Source organism: Theropithecus gelada, chromosome 4, assembly GCF_003255815.1.
Source record: "Theropithecus gelada isolate Dixy chromosome 4, Tgel_1.0, whole genome shotgun sequence".
Taxonomy (NCBI): domain Eukaryota; kingdom Metazoa; phylum Chordata; class Mammalia; order Primates; family Cercopithecidae; genus Theropithecus; species Theropithecus gelada.
The window spans coordinates 120,225,111-120,247,208 of NC_037671.1; the positions used below are offsets into that span (position 1 = coordinate 120,225,111).

The 22,098-nt window shown below is 35.7% G+C and overlaps 1 protein-coding gene across 1 annotated transcript in view; it reads right to left on the bottom strand.

The window, feature by feature from the left end:
* GRM1 (glutamate metabotropic receptor 1) overlaps positions 1-22,098 on the bottom strand; it is a 169,679-nt gene that overhangs the window by 141,802 nt on the left and 5,779 nt on the right. The gene's annotated exons all lie outside the window — the stretch shown is intronic.

Genomic DNA, 22,098 nt, shown 5'->3' on the forward strand with positions numbered 1-22,098 from the left:
ACCTCACTGTTCAAACACCTCATGAAGATATGGAAAGTCCCTTCCAAAAAAGTCTTAACATTTTGTTCTGAGAGTTTTCCATATGGCCCCAAAATCATCTTGTGTTATTGCAAACTGTTGGCTACAGGACTTCACTAGGATTTGGTTAGAATGGACCCAGTTTTGAAGTTGAAGTTCTGCAAGGTTTGAGTGGAATCTGAAGTTTTAGACTTTGGCTTCACTAGGTCATAAAGTGAACTCATCCCATAGGCTCAGCCTCATTACTAAAATTTCTCTTCCCACCTATTTTTTAGTAATCTCTCATTCTAAAGCAGCCCTGGAGTTCAGAGTAGGGCTCTGCTTCAGACAGGGGACTGGAAGCAAGAGCTATGCACATTTCTGTAAAAAAGAGAGAGAAAAAAAGGGGTCTTTAGTAAGGACCGTAGATCGTCTGACCCTCAGTCAATTTAAAGTCATATGCGAAAAGGGCACAAAAGTATATATGGAGTCAGGGAGGGTAGGTATCATGAATAATAATGAGTGAGGGGTTCATAAAATGAATGTAGAGAATGAATGAGTTATGACTAAGTTGTGAGAATATTGAGTTATTCTTGGCAATCATGCCTGGCTGGGCAGTTTCTTGGGTTGTGGTGTCATTGCAATGGCTAAAATGAAACTCCCAGCTCAGGGGCCTCAGGCAGCAAGAATAATTCTTCAGAACCACAGAGAATGTAACTGTATGTTTTCAGAAATTTGAGGAAGAAAGGAAGAAAAGAACACAGAGTGAAATGGAAAGAGAGACTAAGAAATGAGCATCTGAAGACCATGGCAGCAGAACAGGCAGCAGTGCACATATAGACAGTTAGTTTTCCAGCGCTGCTCCCTTGTATTCTGAGATGCCAGCCAGGTTGTCAGAATCTCTTTTAGTTCTTTTTGAATACTGATATCTTTTTCTTATTTGAACAAAAGGTCAAAGCACAGCAATTTGTGGCTTTTCAAAAGCGAATCCAATGGTGTAGTAACTCATTAACAAATCCCCCTAACAGATCCAGTGCAAGTGATTATAATCTTTAATTTCTAGATCCTGCCATTTGAAGAAAAAAAAATGTCCTCATCAGTTTGGGGTCAATAACTCTATGAATTGCTAATTCACCCTAAGTACCCAAAGTATCCCCTGATGTTTTCATTAAAAGCAGAATATTTTTTAAAAAATTGTTTACACTTTTTGGCCGGGTGTGGTGGCTCACGCCTGAAAACCCAGCACTTTGGGAGGCCAAGGGGAGCGGATCACGAAGTCAGGAGATTGAAACCATCCTGGCTAACATGGTGAAACACCGTCTCTACTAAAAATACAAAAAATTAGCCGGGCATGGTGGCGGACGCCTGTAGTCCCATCTACTGGGGAGGCTGAGGCAGGAGAATTGCTTGAACCTGGGAGACAGAGGTTGCAGTGAGCCAAGATAGTGCCACTGCACTCCAGCCTGGGCAACAGAGCGAGACTCCATTTCAAAAAAAAAAAAAATTTGTTTACACTTTTCAAAATGTAGTCAACTAAGTTAATGCAGATATTCTCCTGAATACAGAAGTATATATTAAAAATGAAATATAATCAAGAAACAAAAAGTAACTCCCAGGTGCTAGCAATGGTGAGAGAAATCAAAGCCAAATGATATGCATCAAGGAATGCTTATCAACAATAGCCTGTAAGGCCCTGGAGACTGGAAACAGATTCTAACACCTGTCTGGTGCTGTGAAAGATGGCTTCATGAACTGTAGAAGTCAGACAGCTGAAGCTGAGACCCAAGCAGAAAACTGGGATATTTGAAGTCTTACAAAATCCAATAGAATGGAACTGGAAGTGTTGCCTGAGGAGGCTTGAAGTCAGTCCAAGGACTGTGGTAGAAAAAGTAATAAAGGAAAGTCACCATGCACATGAGTGATGTCTGAATTTACACAGCCTATATAAGAACTATAAGTCTAGATATTATCACAAAAACTCATCTAACATTATTGAAAATCCCTAGGATCCAAATGAAATGCCGTCGGAAGTCAAAATTTAAAGACACTTTTAAAATCAATGGAATTCTGAATTATCATTCTGGGAGGCAGGGTAGATGGGGAAAGGGGAGATGTTAGTCAAAGGGTACAAAATTCAGTTCGACAGGAAGAATAAATTCTAGCAGTGTATCATAGCATAGTGACTATAGTTAATAATAATGTATTGTGTATTTTTAAATTGTTAAAAAAATAGATTTTAAATGTTCTCACCACCAAGCAGTGATAAGTATGTGTAGTGACGGCTATGTCAAGTAGTCTGATTTAATAATTCCAGAATGTATACATGTATCACAACATCACATTGTACTCCATAAAGATACAGGATTAGTATTTGTCAATTAAAAGGAGCTAAAAACAGAACTACCATTCAACCCAGCAATCCCATTACTGGGTATATACCCAGAGGAATATAAATCATTCTACCATAAAGACACATGCATGTGAATGTTCACTGCAGCACTATTCACAATAGGAAAGACACAGAATCAATCTAAATGCCCATCTATAACAGATTGGATAAAGAAAATGTGGTACATATACACCATGGAATACTATGCAGCCATAAAACAGAATGAAGTCATGTCTTTTATGAGAACATGGATGGAGCTGGAGGCCACTATCCTTAGCAAACTTAGGCAGGAACAGAAAACCAAATACCGGATGTTCTCACTTATAAGTGGGAGCTAAATGATAACACATGAACACAAAGAAGGGAACGACAGACTCTGGGGCCCCATTGAGGGTGAAGGATGGGAGAAGGGAGAGGAGCAGAAAAAAGTAACAATTGGGTAATAGGAGTACCTCAGTGAGGAAATAATCTGTACAACAAACCACCATGATACAAGTTTACCTATGTAACAAACCCGCCCGTGTCCCCTAGAACCTAAAAGTTTTTAAAAGAGAAAATATACCTACTAAGATAATCTCTCAATAATATACATATATATACACACACTAGAGCACTAAACTAACATCAGATTCACAAATGAATTAAACTTTACTTTTAAAAGACAATTATTCTAAAACTAGATAAAAAACCTAGCACTATGCTTTGAGAAATTCCAAAAACATAGTGATATGGAATAGTTAAAAGAAATGGATAGGCCAGGTGAGGTGGCTCATGCCTGTAATCCCAGCACTTTGGGAGGCTGAGGTGGGCGGATCACCTGAGGTCAGGAGTTCGATACCAGCCTGGCCAACGTGATGAAACCCCGTCTCTACTAAAAACTACCAAAAAAAAAAAAAAAATTTGCCAGGTGTGGGGGCGGGCACCTGTGATCCCAGCTGCTTGGGAGACGAGGCAGGAAAATCTCTTGAACCCGGGAGGCAGAAGTTTCAGTGAGCCGAGATCATACCATTGCACACTCCAGCCTGGGTGGCAGAGTGAGACTCTGTCTCAAAGGAAAAAATAAAATAAAATAAAACAAATGGATAGATGATACTATTCTCAGAAAAATGGCCAAAAAATAATTAAATACTTTTTAAAATATCCAACTAATCCAATCATAAACGATCAATCAAATATCTAAACTCTCCAACAGAAGGCAGGAAAGTAGGGGAGAGCACTGGAAAGGTAAGACAAATAGCAAGCGCAAGATAAGCTGATGGCACTAATTCCACATATATCAGTGATTACATGTAAATTCGCCAGGTTAAAACAAAAACAGAGATTTTCTATTAAATTAAAAAGCAAAACATCGATAATTATATCTTGTTTGTAACACATTTTTCTAAAATATGAATGTACTGAATAATTAAAAGTAAAAGATAGTAAGAGATTGACCAAACAAATATTATCCAACACAAAGTAGAGGTTGTTATAGTAATGTAAGATACAACTTATTTTCAGGCATAAATCTTTATCAGGAATAAAGAAAGTCAGTGTCTCTGAAGATAAAATAATTTGAAATTTGTACAGTAAGTAACATAGCAAGATAGAAAGTAAATTGATAAAAAGAAACCTGTCTCCTCTATGTGAATCTCTCTGTTCGTAGTCTAACTTACTACTCTGTTATTAATAGAAGAAGCTGGCAAAAGTTGTTAGAGATTTAGAATATTTTAACACAATTTACATGCTTGATGCTTGGTCTAATGAACATATATAGGATCTCCTTAACAGAGGAGAACGTGTTTCAATGGCATACATGGAAATTTTAAAATTAATCTAGTTAATAATATAAGTCTCAACATATTTTAAAAATTAACATACAGCCCACATCTCTGAGCATCATAAATTAGAATCTTTTTTTTAAAAAAAACAACAAATCTACCTCCAACTACTTGGAAACTAAAAACTTTAAACTTCTAAGGAAATTGAAGTTAAAGAAGTCATAAATGGTTTCCAGCTTCATCCATGTCCCTATAAAAGACATTAACTCATCCTTTTTTATGGCTGCATAGTATTCCATGGTGTATATGTGCCACATTTTCTTAATCTAGTCTATGATTGATGGACATTTGGGTTGGTTCCAAGTCTTTGCTATTGTGAATAGTGCCGCAATAATCATTCTCAGTAAACTATCGCAAGGACAAAAAACCAAACACCACATGTTTTCACTCACAGGTGGGAATTGAACAGTGAGAACACTTGGACACAGGAAGTGGAACGTCACACACCGGGGCCTGTCGTGGGGTTGGGGGCTGGGGGAGGGATAGCATTAAGAGATATACCTAATGTAAATGACGAGTTAATTGGTGCAGCACACCAACATGGCACATGTATACATATGTAACAAACCTGCACGTTGTGCACATGTACCCTAGAACGTAAAGTATAATAAAAAAGTAAAAAGAGAAGTCATAAGTGAAACTTAAAACATATTATTTGAATGTAAAGAAAAATACCAGATATTGAAATTCATAGGAAGTAGCTTAAAGAGTTCTTAGGAGGAAATTTATTCCCAGAAATGCTTGTTTTAAAAAAAAGAGAAAAGCTGAAAATAAATGAGCTTATTTTCAACTTAAGAAAATAGAAAAGAACACAGAATAAACATAAAATAAAGGAAAAACTAGTAAAATTGGCGGAAAGATGCGATAAAAATGATAAACCAACCTAAAACTTGGTTCTTAGAAAACATTAATAAAATATTCAGTCCTCGAGATTATTGTCATGGATGAAAAAGAGAGAAGGCACAAATAAACAATATTTAGGATAAAATTAAAATATGATGTCACTTCAGATACAAGATGAATTTTTAAAAAATTATTTAAAATACTATGAAAAAGTTAATGCCAGTAAATTTTAACTCTAAGCTGATAAAATTTAATCCTAACCCTTTTCTTAGAAAAGCTTAATTAGTAAGCCTGACTTAAGAAGAAATGTAAGATCTGAACAATCGTATATTTAAGAATGAAATCAGTAGTTTAAAATGTACTCACTAAAATAATACTAGATTTACCAGATGGTTTAACAAGTGTTCATAGAACAGATAATTGTTATCTTATATAAACTCAACCAGAGATTTAAAAAATGAATATTACTCAATTGAGGATATTATAACTTTCCAGTTAAGGATATTATAACAATACTAAAACCAGTCAAAGACTGAAAGATTTCTGAAACTATATGCTAATATCACTCATGATATTGTTGCAAAAAATATATAAAATCAAATTAAGGAAGATATAAAAAGAGACTATATTACAATCATATTTAATTAAGTAATGCAAGAATTTTTTTGTTTTTTGCATTTATACCTGGTTGGCTTTATTAGAGAACTAGCAAAAGTCAGTCCTGTAGAGACGTCAGCTCAGGCTGATGTTTACAGTTTACCTGCATCAAGCATCTCCTCTCCATTGTTTTTTAAAAAATTATTCAATTATTTTTAAAACAAGGTGAAATTTACATAACATCAACCATTTTAAAGTGAAAAATTCAATATCATTCAGAGCATCCAAAATGTTTTCCAATAATCACTTCTATCTAATTCCAAAATATTTTCATTACCCCAAATACAACCCCATACCCAGTAAGCAGTTACTTCCTATTTCTCCCTGTCCCCAGTCCCTGGCAATCAAGTCAGTTTTTTATCTCTATAGATTTACCTATTCAGGATATTTCATATGCAAATGTAATCACACAATAGGTGAACTTTTGCATCCAACTTCTTTGATTTAGCATGATGTTTTAGAGATTTATCCATTTTGTGGTGTATACCACTGCTTCATTCCTTTGTATGGATGTAGAGTATTACATCGTATCCATATACCATGATTTGTTTATCCATTGGTCTGCTGATGAGCTTTCGGGTTGTTTACATCTTTTGGCTATCATGAATAGTGCTTCTATAAACATATGTATACATTTATTTGTTTGACTATCTGTTTTCAGATCTTTTGGTTGTATATCCAGGAATGAAATTGCTGGGTCATATGGTAATTCTGTGTTTAGCTTTTTGTGGAACTACCAAACTGTTTTCCATAGCAGCTGCACTATTCTATATTCCCACCAGCAACGTACAAGGGTTTCATTTTTGTACAAATTGATTAATTATCGTTATCTACCTTTTTTGAATTCTAGCCACCCTACTGGATATGAAATAGTATCTCATTGTGATTTTTGATTACCATTTCTGTGATGATTAATGATGTGACTATTTTCCTGTGATTGTTGGTCACTGGTATGTTTTCTTTGAGAAATGTCTATTCATGGCCTTCATCTATATTTAATTGCATTTTGTTAAGTTGTAAGATTTATATATTCTTGACACTAGGCCCTTAACAGATATATAATTTGCAAATATTTCTCCCGCTATGTATGTTGTCTTTTCACTTTCTTCATGTTTTTTGATGTATAAAAGTTTTAAATTTTGAAGTCCAATTAATCTATTTTTTCTTTCATTGGTAATGCATTTGATGTCATAGCTAAGAATTAAATTTCAAAGTCATAAAGATTTACCCCTATGTTTACTTTTAAAATGTTATGGTTTCATCTCTTATATTTAGGTCATTGTTATACTGAGTTAATTTTTGTATATAGTGTGAGGGAAGGGTCCAGCATTATCATTTTATATACAGATATCCAGTCTTCCCAGAAATATTTGTTGAGACTATTTTTCCCATGGAATGATCTTGGCTTCTTCACTGAAAATAACCTGGGTTTATTTCTAGATTCTCAATTCTATTGCACTTGACTATATATTAATATCTGTCCTTATGTTGGTACTACATTGTTTTGATTACTATGGCTTTGTAGTAAGTTTTGAAGTATTAAAATGTAAGTAATTAAACTTTCTTCTTCTGTTTCAATATTGTTTTGGTTTTGGGCAGTTACTTATGAATTTGAGAATCCATGTTGCCATTTTTCCAAAAACAGTTGTCAGAATTTGATAGAGATTGCATTGAAACTTACAGATTTGTTTAGATAGTTTTATCATATTAGTAACATTAAATCTTCTAATCCACAAATATTGAATATTAAGTTTTCCAATCCATGCATATCTTTCCATTTATTTGTGTCTTATTTACATTTTCCAGCAATTTTTTGTTGTTTCCTGTGAAAAAGTCTTTCACTTCCTCATGGTTATGTTTAAGAAGCATTTGTGGTAGCAACTGGAAGAGGATATAAGGGGACTTTGTGGGTGCTAGAGATACTCAATTTCCTTATCCTGGTAGTGATTACATGGGTGTTTTCAGTTTGTGAAAACTCACTAAGCTATGCATATTTTGTGTAGTCTTCTCTATGAATGTTATACTTGAAAATCAAATGTATTTAAAAGTCAAACATAAAATCAACTCTTAGAATAATAATAAAAATTTTCCTAAATATCAGAAGATCTAGACGTGCGTGCCTACATACACACATGCACACTACAGAAGCAAAGAGATAAAACGCCTCATGGAAGGCTTTATAAAGTATGAAGTAAACAAACAACAATATGGCAGAAATTTAACTAAATATATCTGTCATTCAAAAAAAAAGCAATATTGGCTTAACTCACAGATTATAATAAAAATAATATATTAAATTGGATTTCAAAGAACCAAAACTATGTTGCATACAACAGACCCACCTAAAATAAAACTTATCAGATTGAAGAGTTGAAAATAACATGACATGCAAAAGCATACCAGGGAAATGTAAATAAAAAGAAACCAACTAACATAATTTTAACATCAGAGAAGCAACAATTTAAGGCAAATGCCTATTTTAAATTAGTCTGATTAGCAACCTTAATTCCATCTGAAATATTAGTTCCCCTTTGTTTTGTAATATAACATAGTCACAGGTCTGGGAAATTATGATGTGGACATCTTTGGGGGGTCATTATTGTGCCTACCACAGTCTGCCCTCTGGTGCATAAAGATTTATATCAATCCCACCTGCAAAATACAGTCACTGTATCCCAACATCCCCAAAAGTCTCAACCCATTACAGCATCAACTCAAAGCCCAAAATCTCATTTACATTTATTCAACTCAATATTCCCAAGTCTCATCACCTCAATCATGTAAAGCAGGTATGAGTGAAACATGATGTATCCTGGGGCCAAATTCCTCTCCAAGTATGCCTGTGAAATTAGAAAACAAATTATCTGCTCCTCAAAATATAATAGTCAGACAGGCATGGAGTACCAGTATATAGACATTCCCATTCAAAAAGAGAGAAAATTGAAAGAAAAAATGAGTCACCAATTGCAAGCAATTTCAAAACTCAAATGGCCAGACAACATTGGGTTTCAAAGCCTGGGAATAATTCCCTGTGGTTACAGGCTCTGCCCCTCTGGTCATGAGACTTGGCTCTCTGAGTCATGCTTCTTTTTTATGAATGGTAGCACACACATGTTTGCAACTGAGTAGTTTATCAGTCTATTTCCTGCCTGTATAATTTTCTGAGTCTGACAGTTATGCTTCATTTCATAGTGTCTGTCCCTTTCAGTCAGAGCTGTCAGTTTTTTACATTGTTAAGAAATTCTCAAGAACCTTGTGTACATCAAGAAAATGTTTCCCATTAAACAAGACTTGCATCCACGTATCTTTCCTAGATAATCTGATCTCTATTTTTGGTTTCTCTGGAGATGGCTAAGGAGATCCATAAAGTGCACTAATCTGTTCAAAGGGCCCCTTATATGACTGAATACACTTACTTTTTGATCGTTTTAATCAGGTAACAAAAGGTTGTCCAGCCACACCCTTGACTTTCCCTACAGATCATGCTTTCCTGACAGTTATTCTCCTAATTTTAGCATATTTGTAATCTGGACAGGCTGAGAATTTCCCAAATCTATTATTTTTGCCTAACATCTCTTTCATTTCCTTCCTTTCACATTTCGCTACCAGTGCATCATGTATCACTTGACAGTGGGGATACATTCTGGAAAATGCATCCTTAGGTGATTTTATCATTGTGTGAACATCATAGAATACATTTACACTTACCTAGAAGTACAGTTTACTATATTCTTACACTGTATGATATGACCTATTGCTACCAGCATATATATGTAGTACAGCCTGTGACTGTATTGTAGGCAATTGTAATACAATGCTAGGACATCTAAACATAGAAGATGTACAGTACAAATAATGTGTAAGAGCTAAATGGTATCCCCGTTCAGGGCACTTACTATGAATGGAGCCTGTGGGATTAGAGGTTGCTCTGGGTGAGACAGTGAGTGAGTGGTGAGTGAATGTGAAGGCCTAGGACATTACTATACACTGCCATAGACTTTATAAACACTGGGCACTTAGGTTACATAAATGTATTTAATTTTTTCTTCCATAATAAATTAACCTTAGCTTACTGTAACTTTTTACTTTATTAACTTTTTAATTTTAAAAATTGTTTTGACTCTTTTGTAATAACACTTAGCTTAAAACACAAACACATTGTACGGCTATATAAAATTTTTTGTATCTTTATCCTATAGACTTTTTTCTATTTACATCACTTTTTAAAGTTTTTAATCATTTTTGTTAAAAAATGAAGACACACACACATGATCCTAGGCCTACACAGTGCCAAGATCTTCCATATCACTGTCTTTCACCTCCAATTTTATCCCTCTGGGAGGTCTTCAGAGGCATTAACACACATGGAACTGTCATTTCCTATAACAAAGCCTTTTTCTGGAATAACTCTTGAAGGACCTGCCTGAGGCTATTTTACACTTAACCTTTTCTTTTTTTTTTTTTTTTCATATGTAGGAGTATACTTCAAAATAACCATTCATATAGCATAGTAAATATATAAGCAAGCAACAGTCATTTATCATCAATATCAAGTATTATGCACTGTACACAACTATAACTGTTACACTTTTATACAATTGACAGTGCAACAGGTTTGTTTATCGTGGCATCACCTCAAATACGTGAGCAGTGCATTGTCCTGGGACATTATGGCCGCTATGACTCACTAGGTGATGGGAATTTTTCACTTCTATTATAATCTTATGGGGCCACTGTAGTATACATGGTCTGTTATTGACTACAACATTGTTCTGGCCCCGCACGATGGCTCACACCTGTATTCTCAGCACTTTGGGTGGCCAAGGCAGGTGGATTACTTGATGTCAGGAGTTGGAGACTACCCTGGCCGATATGACAAAACACCGTCTCTACTAAAAATACAGAAATTAGCTGGGCGTGGTGGCTGACACCTGTAATCCCAGCTACTCAGGAGGCTGAGGCAGGAGAATTGCTTGAACCCAGGAGGCGGAGGTTGCAGTGAGTTGAGAGCGCGCCTTTGCACTCCAGTCTGGGCAACAAGAGTGAAACTTCATCTCAAAACCAAACCAAAACAAAACAAAACAACCCCCTGAAAAAAAACAAAACCAAAAACAAAAACCATTGTTCTATGGTTCATGACTGCATAAGTAACCAAAAAAAAACTAAGTTGCACTTCTAACACTTTACTTGGAAGTCACATTAGCTAAATATCCAAGTTCATAGTTTACAAGTTTTGCTTTCCACAATTTAGCTAAGCTCTCTGCTACTGTATAATAAGGATCCCCTCTCCTCTACTTTCCAGTAGCATGGTCCTCATTTCCATTTGCACCCTTTCCAGCATTGCCTTTAACATCCTTGTTTCTATCCACTCTCTGCTCATGATGACTTGGGTATTCTCTACCAGGCTCCTTACACCCTCCAAAGTTCTCCTTAACAGCCATATTTCCACTAACAGTCTGCTCAAGACAATGTAAGCTATTTCTATCATGCTCCTTAAAATTCTTCTAGCCTCTGTTCATTGACCAAGTCCCAAGATCATTTCACATTTCTATGTACGTGCTGCATCAGCAACCCACTTCCAGGCAACCAAATCTGTATTAGTTCCTACTACTGCTATAACAAATTACTGCAATCTTGATGTATTAAAACAACACAGATTGATGATCTTACAGTTCTGGAGGTCAGAAATCCAAACTGCATTTCACTGGGTTAAGACTAAGTAATCAAAAGATTGTCTTCCTTTTGAGAATGTTAGGAGGGAATCTCCCCCTCATCATTTCCCGATTCCACTGGCTGTCTGCATTCCTTGGCTTGTGGCCCTTTTCCCTTTTCAAAAACAGAAGCTGCAAAACTCTGACCTCTTCTATTACCACACCTTCCTCTCTGACTCCCTTGCCTCTCTCTTTCCCTTATAATAACCCATTGTAAAGCCGAGAGGATAAATTTATATTGTAAACATCACTTGGGTCAATATTTTCAAGGGTCTGGCACATCCTGTTGGGGAATGCTAAATTCAGGAGATTGACTATTCTGATGGAAAAGACCAATATAAAATCTCTTTTAGAGATAACTTTGGTGGCAGTACAGGAGATAAATGAAGGAGTGAGAAAACCGAAGCCTATACAAACAGCCATAAATAGTACATGAGCTGAGTTAGTTTAAGAAATGAAACTTTATATCTGTACCTTAAATTAAGACCCTCCTAAATGTGCTGAAATAATTTCATGCTTAAATGATTAAATGCAGTAAGAAAAAGGAAAGTAAAAGATCCCAGAGAACGACTTATCTAGAACCCTGACCTCTTATGTAAGGTGAAAAGTTACTGGTAGAACAAGACAGGAAGTTTGCCCTGGACTGATTTCATCACAACTCCAAGCCAAAATTATGGGAAGAGTCTCTAAACCCTACTTATTACAGAAAACTCCTCTTTCCATTAAGAAGAAACTCTATCTTGGCCAATGGCCAATGACTTCATAATCAAAATTGAAGCGATACTTTCTAGATTATTTGAGCAATAATCTGCCACAAAAACTCTGAAGCTGTATTTCTTGTTCTCCCTGAGTCAAAAGATTGGATTGTCTGTCCACACTAATCAAAAATAAAGAATAGTTGTTCATCTTGCCATCTCGTTTAATGTTTATACACTGCTAAAACATTTTATTTTCGTTACATTTTCCCCTAGAAGGATACTATGCCTGCCATTTAACAGGATTTTTATTTGAGGTTGTTTACTATTTAACAAAAATCTATGCAAGAGGCTGTCAGTTTTTAGATATTTTTCAAATATGGTTCTTTTGTAACTTGTGGAGGTCATCAATGTCAGTTGAGCCAGGTTTTTAAAAGCAGATTTTCAAGTTCCTTGCAGCAAAAACTTGTTAACAACTATGCTTTCCAATTGTTCGCTTATTTCCTTATATCTAACATGAAGCCCTTTCAGTTGCCACATTTGTAGTTTAACTGAAAGTGTATTTTTCCACTGACACATGGCAAAATCTAAATAACTCATTCTTGCAAAGATTCCTGTGATTCATTTAAGAACTTGCAGTTACTGTATTAATAAAACACAAGTACTTGATTTCGTTTGTAGAGATAATCCTGACATTTCAGCAATCTATCTAAATCTAATCTAATCTAATCAATTAACTTTCTGATAAAATAAGCAAGTAGATATGGTTTTTTTTAATGTAAAACTCTTTAAAAATAAAATATCATTTCATAAATTAAAAAATACCTCCTCATTTAGCTCCTTTCCATTTTGTACTTTTATATGTATTGAGTTTTCTTAGAATAGACAGCTTTGTCAATTTGGAGGAAATTTAAAATAGTTATATATTTAGGTGTCGTAATGACTTTTATAAATAGTTAGGATTTATAAACTTTTTAGTGCTTAAAGTACTTTAAATTGAATATTTTTAAAAGAGGTGTTGATGAATTTAATGTTGATTCAGTTGTGATAGCAGGACAGATACAGATGTAACTGTTTTTAATTACAAAGACAGTATAACTTAGTTTGAATGTTCTAAAGGTGTGGGAAGCCCAACATTTGGATAGAAGCTAAGTTTCAACTCCATGCAAAAAATAACTTCCTATAGGCTAGAACTCATTAAATATAGATTTCATTCAACATATGTTTAAAAATATGAAATATGCATATCCAATTTTCCAGGTGTGCTAAGAGATATTAAGCTATGAGCTATTGAGCACAATAGACACAGCTCCTGCTCTCAAATTCTAGCAGAGGAGCAAGCATAAAATAAATAAACAGCAGCAGAAACCTAATAAAAATGTCTAACTATATACCTATGTGCTAGGCACTATTCTAAGTGATTTACATGTACTGTATCACTTATCTCTTACAACAACTTGAAGTATGAATGAAAATAGAATATAGTGCAATCAATGGAGGTCACCATGCAGAAACACTATGCAAAGAGATAAGAATAGCATAGCTTTCAGGGTCAAAGATTATAGTTCTTCCTGAGCACAGTATGAATCTAATGAAAGATTGAGAAGAAAGGAAGAGATCTAATTCATGTTAATAAATAAAAAATCTTCTGTAAGGAAAACAGAAGAAAAGTGTGTAGAAGCAAAACCAGATAAATTAGTTGGAAGCCAGCGAATCAGTCTAGACCAGAGATTATGGTGCCTGGCACTCTGAGATAGTAGACACACAGAGAAGTGAAGCTCTGTTTGAAGTTACACTCAGCATAACTTGGCGATTGAGTAGATGTGAAAAATGAAGAGGAAAGGGTGAGAGTGATTATTTCTGACTCGAGCAACAGGTGGATAGCAGTGACGTTAAGAGAGATGGAGAAAATCAAGAAAGGGGAAGTCAAGAGTTTGGCCTGAAATGTGTTGAGTTTGAGACAGTCAATAAGTGTATCAGCTGTGAGGTTGAGTATACTCCAGAAATGATACATTCCTCCATCAGAGGAAATTCAAAAATCCAATAGAAATTTGTCTAGATGACATGAAAGTCTCCTCCATTTTTTAAATTCTAAGATTGTACGAAAGAAGGAAAGAAGAGTGATCTGAAGGGAATGCCATGAACTATTAAACTTGCTCTCACTGGGTGAGGTGCTTGAAACTAGAATTTGTGCATTTATATTTCATTTGATTTCAAGGACTTATCCATCACTAGCTTAAAAGCAGATTGGCTGAAGCTAAAATTTCCAATATATTCTATTTTAGTTCATTCTCACATTCCTATAAAGATACTACCTGAGACTGGGTAATTTATAAACAAAAGAGGTTTAATTGACTCACAGTTCCACATGGCTGGGGAGGCCTCAGAAAATTTACCATCATGGTGGAAGGTGAAGAAGAAGCAATGCATGTCTTACATGACAGCAAGAGAGAGAGAGAGAGAGAGAGAGCACATGGGGGAAACTGCCAATTTTAAAACCATCATATGTTGTGGGAACTATGTCACTATCACAAGAACAGCATGGGGGAAATCATCCCCTTCATTAATCACCTCCCACCAGGTCCCTCCCTAGACACATGGGGATTACAATACCAGGTGAGATTTGCGTGGGGACACAGAGCCAAGCCATATAATATACATTGATTAAAATTCATAGAAGTGAATCTTAAAAGCCTCTCTTTGCTTTACTCATGTAAGGAAGCATTCGTTATAATTTTAGAATCCAGCACAAAGAACATTCAATTATGCACAGTTGTTCTCTTTAATATGTATGTAGGTAGATTACAAAACAACTGTACCTGTGCCATAAATTAAGATAATGGTTTTGGACGATATTTTCCTTTCTTTTTAAAAGATAACTTCAAGGTTGCCATTGCCCATCTTTGTTAGTAAACTAGTGTCTTCATATTATTACTAATGGTAATAACATTGTTAAGCTAGCATTCCTGGATCAGCTACAAAGAGGGGGTTAGATGTGTGACTACCAGTCTTCTCATATATTTCCCACATGCTTTTCAGAGCTAGCACCCCTGGGTTTTCATCCCCTGTGTGCTGATCTTTGATGTTCTGCTGCCTGCTCTATTCCACAGATAGAAGCCCAAGCCCATTTCCACAAGATTCAGGCAAATAGACAGACACAGAACATCTGTACTTACAAACCTTGAATTGCTGAAACTGCAGTATTGGAAATCAATTTGGAAGTACTTATAATTTTTAAAGGAAATAGTATTGAAAAACCAACTGTTTCTGTATTATCTTTCATACATGAGTAGTAGACCAGAGACACTTCACTTCTGCATTGTGGTTAAGCATGTGGATCCTGGAAGCCTATAAAGGTGGAATCTGAGCTATGTCACTGTCCAGTGCTGTGACCTTGGGCAAATTACTTAAGTGGTCTGCTCCTTAATTTCCTGATCTGTAAAATGAGAATAATATATTTATCACATATTTTTCAGAGTCTAACATCAATGATGAGCTCCTGGAACTATACCTGTCATAGCAAGTGTTTAATAAATATGAGGTATTATCATTTTCTTCCACTCCTTTTCTAAGGATACATGGGTTAACACAGGAGATAAACACCACAGGCCAATCCAAAGTTATTTTATAACATGTGACATTGGCTTTAATTTGCAAGGTGAATATGACTAATGACAGCAAAACTTGCTTCGTTTCTTGCATAAGTATGCCCATAAAACCCTGCTTCTTGTGCCTTGCTAACTCACAGGACCACCTGATGTTTTCCTAAATAAATTCCACGTATCCAACAGCACAAAAACAAAGCACATGCATTTGACATTCTTAACTCAGGGCTTCAATAGGGGTTTGGGGCTTGTATCAGGCTGATTTTTCATTCTTTAATTATAACAAACCACCACAAAAATTGGCAGTTTAAAACTGCAATCGTGTATGTTCATTCACACATCTGCAGATGGCAGGGGTTCAGCTGATTTAGGCTGAGTTCTGCTGGGATGCTCTGCTTCAAGCTGGACTTGCTATGCACTGGGCTCAGGTCTGGTCCTTATATATTCCTCGGGGACATGGCATGGGGCTGAGGGAGCAGCATCTACTTCAGGGAAGCTCTATATGTGATGATGGCAGAAGCACAAGAGACAAGACCAACTGTGCAAAATATGACACTTCTCTTCTTGTAGGGGGTTTGCTAGTGTTTCACTGGCCTTGGCTGAGCCCCAAATCAAGGGACAGGGATTATGCAATATTTCTGGAATGAGGGTGTTAAATGTTATTTCTTATCAGTTATCTGGTCTATTAGAACAGATTATGCTGCTGGTGATGCTCTAAGTCACTACTATGTATACATACTTAGGTTTGAAATGATTCATACCAAGACCTAACCTTTTACATCTTTTTTATTACATTCATTTTAGTTCTAGTTTGCTGACTATCTGTAGAAATAAATTAATATTGTTCTTAATAAGTGAGAATGTTATTTTTTACGCATCATGAACTCCGGCCTATAATAGCATTTGACTCGATAAATATTTTCTGAATTAATAATTGAGAGTAATTTTTTGTACTAACTTTCCAACCTTTTTTTGGTGGGGTGTGGAGGGCTGGAAGGGAAGACATTCATTCTGTAATTTTCTAATGCCTTCCTTCCTTCATCTTTTTTTTCATTCAACAAATATTTTTTGAGTGGCTGCTATGAGCCAGGGGTGTTCTAGGTTATACGGATGTGTAGAAGTGATACAAACAGGTTCCTACCATCTGGTCAGACATACAATAAACAATGACACAAATAAATAAGTTAGCTGTGGAAAATAGTAAGTGGGGTTAAAAAGTGAAATATTAGAGAAATTAAACTGTAAAGGTGATACAATTGTGGAGAAGGTGAACAATGAAGGCCTTAAATAGAATATTTCAGCTGAAAATTAGATAATGGGAAGTGAAAATACAGGGAAAGAACATTCTAGTCAGAGGGTGCTGTGTGTGCAAAGACAGACAGGAAAGAGTGTGGCCTGTTTAAGGTACAGAAAGGCACCGGTGCCGACAGTATTATCCACTCCACTCTAAAGACTCACTCAAATTTCCTACATTTAATTTCTTGTTTATGATTGCCAAGCAGCCTGTGCACTGCTCATCTGGATTTAGAATTATTAACTTCCCTGTCAACCTCCTCCACTAGAATTTGAGCTCCTTTAATACAGATATAGTATCATAACAGTTTCTTTATCCACAGCATCAAATGCAGAGCTCTGTTCAACACAAGGTTGCCAGATGTACACGTGCATGAATGCAGTTTCTCATAGTCTAGGAATCAATGATGGTGTGTGCCCAGATGGGATCAAGCCACTTGGAACACAGATGAATAGATGAAAGAAGTAGTGAGTCACAGAAAACACCACAATTTGAAAAGAAGAAAGCCATATTTATTTCATCACAGTAGTGATTTCAACTGTCATTCTCCTTTTCCAGAAGTATATTAATCATAAAATTAAGAAAGTATTCAAGATCTATCACATATAATGTACCACAGGAACATTAAAATGAATATAGCCTCCAGAAATGACAATAATTATAATCTAAAATTACATTGCTAAAACACTTTCAACTTTTTCAAATTGCTTTTATACTTATTATCACATTTTGTGCTTTGTCAAATATAAAAAAAGGCCATTTTTAATTACAATTTCTTTAGGAGTCTGAGTTCACTCAGAGGCAAAAGAGAAACATTTCAAATTGTATCTTTAAAGATAGAGCTTAGAGTTGCACCAGAAAGCATCTTCCTTACTAAGGGTTAGAATGCTGTGACCAAATGTGCTAAGTAATTTACTAAACATCTTACAACTAGTCAGGAGCAGAGCTGTGGTTGGACTCCTGGTTCCTGAGTCTCTGGTTAGTTTACTTCCTGTTACGCTAGTCATAAAAGAGCTGGAGAATTTGGTTTATAATGAAATTAGCAATCACAAAAGTTAGGCTCAAAATAAATTACCACCAAAAAAAAAAAAAAAAAAAAAAAAGGTAGAAAAGCAGTACAAATGAGAAAATAATTCTTCCAAATGTTTTTATTGTATTTTTTTAAATTTTTGAGCTTATTTTGAAATGTGAGTCAGTTCTTAACTGGACAATAAGCTACCTATAAATAAAAAAGTAGCTTTCTTAGTATAAAGTTATCTTCCAAAGGCAAGAAAAGAAAGGATGGGTGAGGTTAGTATTAAAAACTGAAGACATAAAACATGCTACTTGGGTGTGGTGGCTCATGTCTGTAATCCCAGCACTCTGGGAGGCCAAGGCTTGAGAATTCCCTTGAGTTCCAGGAGTTCAAGACCTGCCTCAGCAGCATAGTTTGACCATATCTCTACAAAAAATGAAAGAAAAAAAATTACCTGGGCTAGGTGGTGTGCGTGTCTTTAGTCCCAGTTACCAGGGAGGCCGAGGTGAGAGGATTGCTTGAGCTCAGGAGTTTGAGACTGCAGTGAGCCATGATCATGCCACTGCACTCCTGCCTGAGTGAGAGAATGAGACCTTGCCTTCAAACAAACTAAATGTAAATGAAGTAATAAATAGAAATAAGGGAAAGGAGATATAATCCATTATGTAGAAAACGTACATGTGTTCAGGTAAGAAAAATTATACAATTCTGGGCCCATAATGTTCTGTGTATATTAAGGGATTCAACTATTAATCCAGTTGTGTCCCTTACAACTAGGTTATATTACCAAATTAGAAACACTGAGGTTCCAAACAGAGTGATAGTAATCACAGCAACAGTTATGAAAGAATCGTAGTCATCATGTGTTAAGTTCTCCCTTAAATAACATTAAAACTTGACAAATATCTACAGTAGCTATTTTCGAGCATGGAACAGTGGATAACTCAGGGCTGTGATCACTGGGATAGGGGAACTGCACAAAATGATCTCTGCATTAACCTCTGCTTTCCACCAGGGATCATTATCCAAATCACAGTACTAGATACAGAAGCCCAGAGAGCTGGGGTCTTGGTGGGTCGAAGAAATAAAATTCATAGTTCAGGGTGGAAGAAATATGCACGTAATTGAAGTATAAGAAGGAGATGAGAGCAATTAGAATGAAAAAAGTATTTGAATGAATAATGATGAAACTTGACAATTTTGACCAAAAGAAATCAACCCACACACCCAAGAAGCTCAATAAAATCCTAGTGGGATAAATACAAAGAAAACCACACCTAGTCCCACCAAATATCTGAAAAACAAAGTAAAAAAGAAAATCTCAAAGGCAGCCAGAGAAATTACATACTGGTGAACAATAAATAAGAATTATCATACCCTTGTCATAGAAAAATGATGCAAACAAGAAAGCAAGTCATGAAAAAAAAATCAATAAATAAAACCCATCAACCCAAATTTCTATAGGCAGTATAATATTATTTTAAAATGAGGGCAAAAAAATGGTGCTTTATATAAGTAAAAGTTTGGGCCACAAGCTCACTAAAACTCAAAGGATTAAGTGATATAAATAATGTTCTCTAACCACAACAGAATTAAACATAAAAATCAATAATAACACAATCTGGAAAATCACCAAGTATTTTGAATTAAGCAACACACTTATAAATAATCCACAGGTTAAAGAATAAATGACAAAGGTAAATAGAAAATTTTTTAACCAAATAATAACTAAAACACAATCTATTCAAATTTATGGGGTGCAGTTAAAATGGTGGTTTAAAAATTTTTATATCTCTAAATGCATATGAAAGAAAAATAAAAATATTAAAAAATTCCTGTTTCAACTTCAGTAAGCTAGCAAATTAATATCAAACTAAATCAAAAGTATGTAAAAAAAAGAGAGTACGTAACAGAAGGTAAAGCAAATCAAAGAAACCAAAAGTCATTATTTGAAAGTATTAGTAGCATTTATAAACCTCTAGATATACTGAAGGAGAGAGACAGAGAACAGATATAAATTATCAACAGTAGCAATTAATTTAAAATCATTATAGATTCCATACACATTAAAAGGAACAGAAACTATTATAAAATTTTATGCCAATAGTGTTGACAGTTTAAAAGAAATTTTAAAATTCCTTGGTAGACACAATAGAAAAACTGACTCAGGAAGAATTTAATGGTTACAATTACGATATTTGTTAATAAAAATGAATTTGTAATTAAAAAAAATTCTCAGCTGGGCGTGGTGGCTCACACCTGTAATCCCAGCACTTTGGGAGGCCGAGGCAGGCGGATCAGGAGGTCAGTAGATCGAGACCATCCTGACTAACAAGGTGAACCCTGTCTCTACTAAAAATACAAAAAATTAGCCGGATGTAACCTCTAGCTCTATATAACTTAACTGTTGATTTCCATTAAATATTTAAGGAAGAAGCAAAGTTTTTGTTTTGTTTTGTTTTGTTTTGAGACAGAGTCTCACTCTGTCAGCCAGGCTAGAGTGCAGTGGCGCGATCTCGGCTCACTGCAACCTCAGCTTCCCAGGTTCAAATGATTCTCCTGCCTCGACTTCACAAGTAGCTGGGACTACAGGCACGAGACACCATGCCTGGCTAATTTTTGTATTTTTGTATTTTTAGTAGAGACAGGGTTTCACCATGTTGGCCAGGCTGGCCTTGAAATCCTGACCTTAGGTGATCCGCCCACCTTGGCCTCCCAAAATGCTGGGATTACAGGAGTGAGCCACCATGCCCAGCTAGAAGAAGCAAAATTGACGTATAAGCAGCTTACTCTCTCTACTACCAGAGAAGGAATAAATAACATGTCATTAAGGGTGAATATATGGAGTAACATAATAGAACAAGCATGAACTTAATTCCTAATAGACCCTAATCCAAATACTCTCTATGCCACTTCCAGTTGTATGACTGGAGTAATCTCTTTAACTTTCTAAGCCCAATTTTTCTCACATATAAAGCAACGTTAATATATCAGCTGATTATGCTGAAAATTAAAAACTAAAGATAATACATTTAAAGTACACAGCATAGCTTCTGTTTTTTAATGAGTCTTCCAAATAAATATGATTTGAAGGTACATAATGATATTTCTTTTGGGGTTCTTTATCAAATGGGTATTACAATAATGAATCAAAGAGAAAAAATATAATCACTTTAATCTTGAATCCAAATGATCTGGAATCACTGAAAGTTGAACACTTGGTAACAGATATTTAAAAATCTCAGATACCCTAAAGATAGTATGTTTTCAGGAAAGTTTTTTCTCTTAATGTAATTTAAAGTGAACTATTAAGCTTTTAATTAAAAAAATCTTGCTTGGCTTTAGAAGCATTTTAGGAAAGCTTTCTGAAGTGATATTATTAATTAAAAGTACTGTCTTGAACCATACACTTTGGGGTGAGGTAGGCACAATTCACCCTCAGTCTCAACTATTCACTAACACCACTCACGAGACTTGAACAACTGTTAACATTCATAGTTACAATATATTGTAACAAATGGCTACAGATTAAAAATCATCGAAGGGAAAAAATGTAAGAAGTGAAGCCCAGGAGAAACCAGGAGCAAGGTTCCAGGTGTCTTCCCCCAAGGCAGCTGCAAGAATAGTCTTTTTTTTTTTTTTTTTTTTTTTTTTTTTAGACAGAGTCTCGCTCTGTCACCCAGGCTGGAGAGCAGTGGCTCAATCTCGGCTCACTGAAAGCTCCGCCTCCCGGGCTCACGTATTCTCCTGCCTCAGCCTCCGAGTAGCTGGGACTACAGGCACCTGCCACAGCGCCTGGCTAATTTTTTGTACGGCTAATTTTTTGTATTTTTAAGTAGAGACGGGGTTTCACCGTGTTAGCCAGGATGGTCTCAATCTCCTGACCTCGTGATCCATCCGCCTCAGCCTCCCAAAGTGCTGGGATTACAGGCGTGAGCCAGCGCGCCCGGCCGAATAGTCCTAATTCTCCTCGAAATGTGTAAAGACATCTGCAAAAGTCTGTCAACCAGGGGAACTCCCTCAAATCTTGATGTCCAAGGTTTTTAAATAGGAGTCAGTCAGATGACCTCAG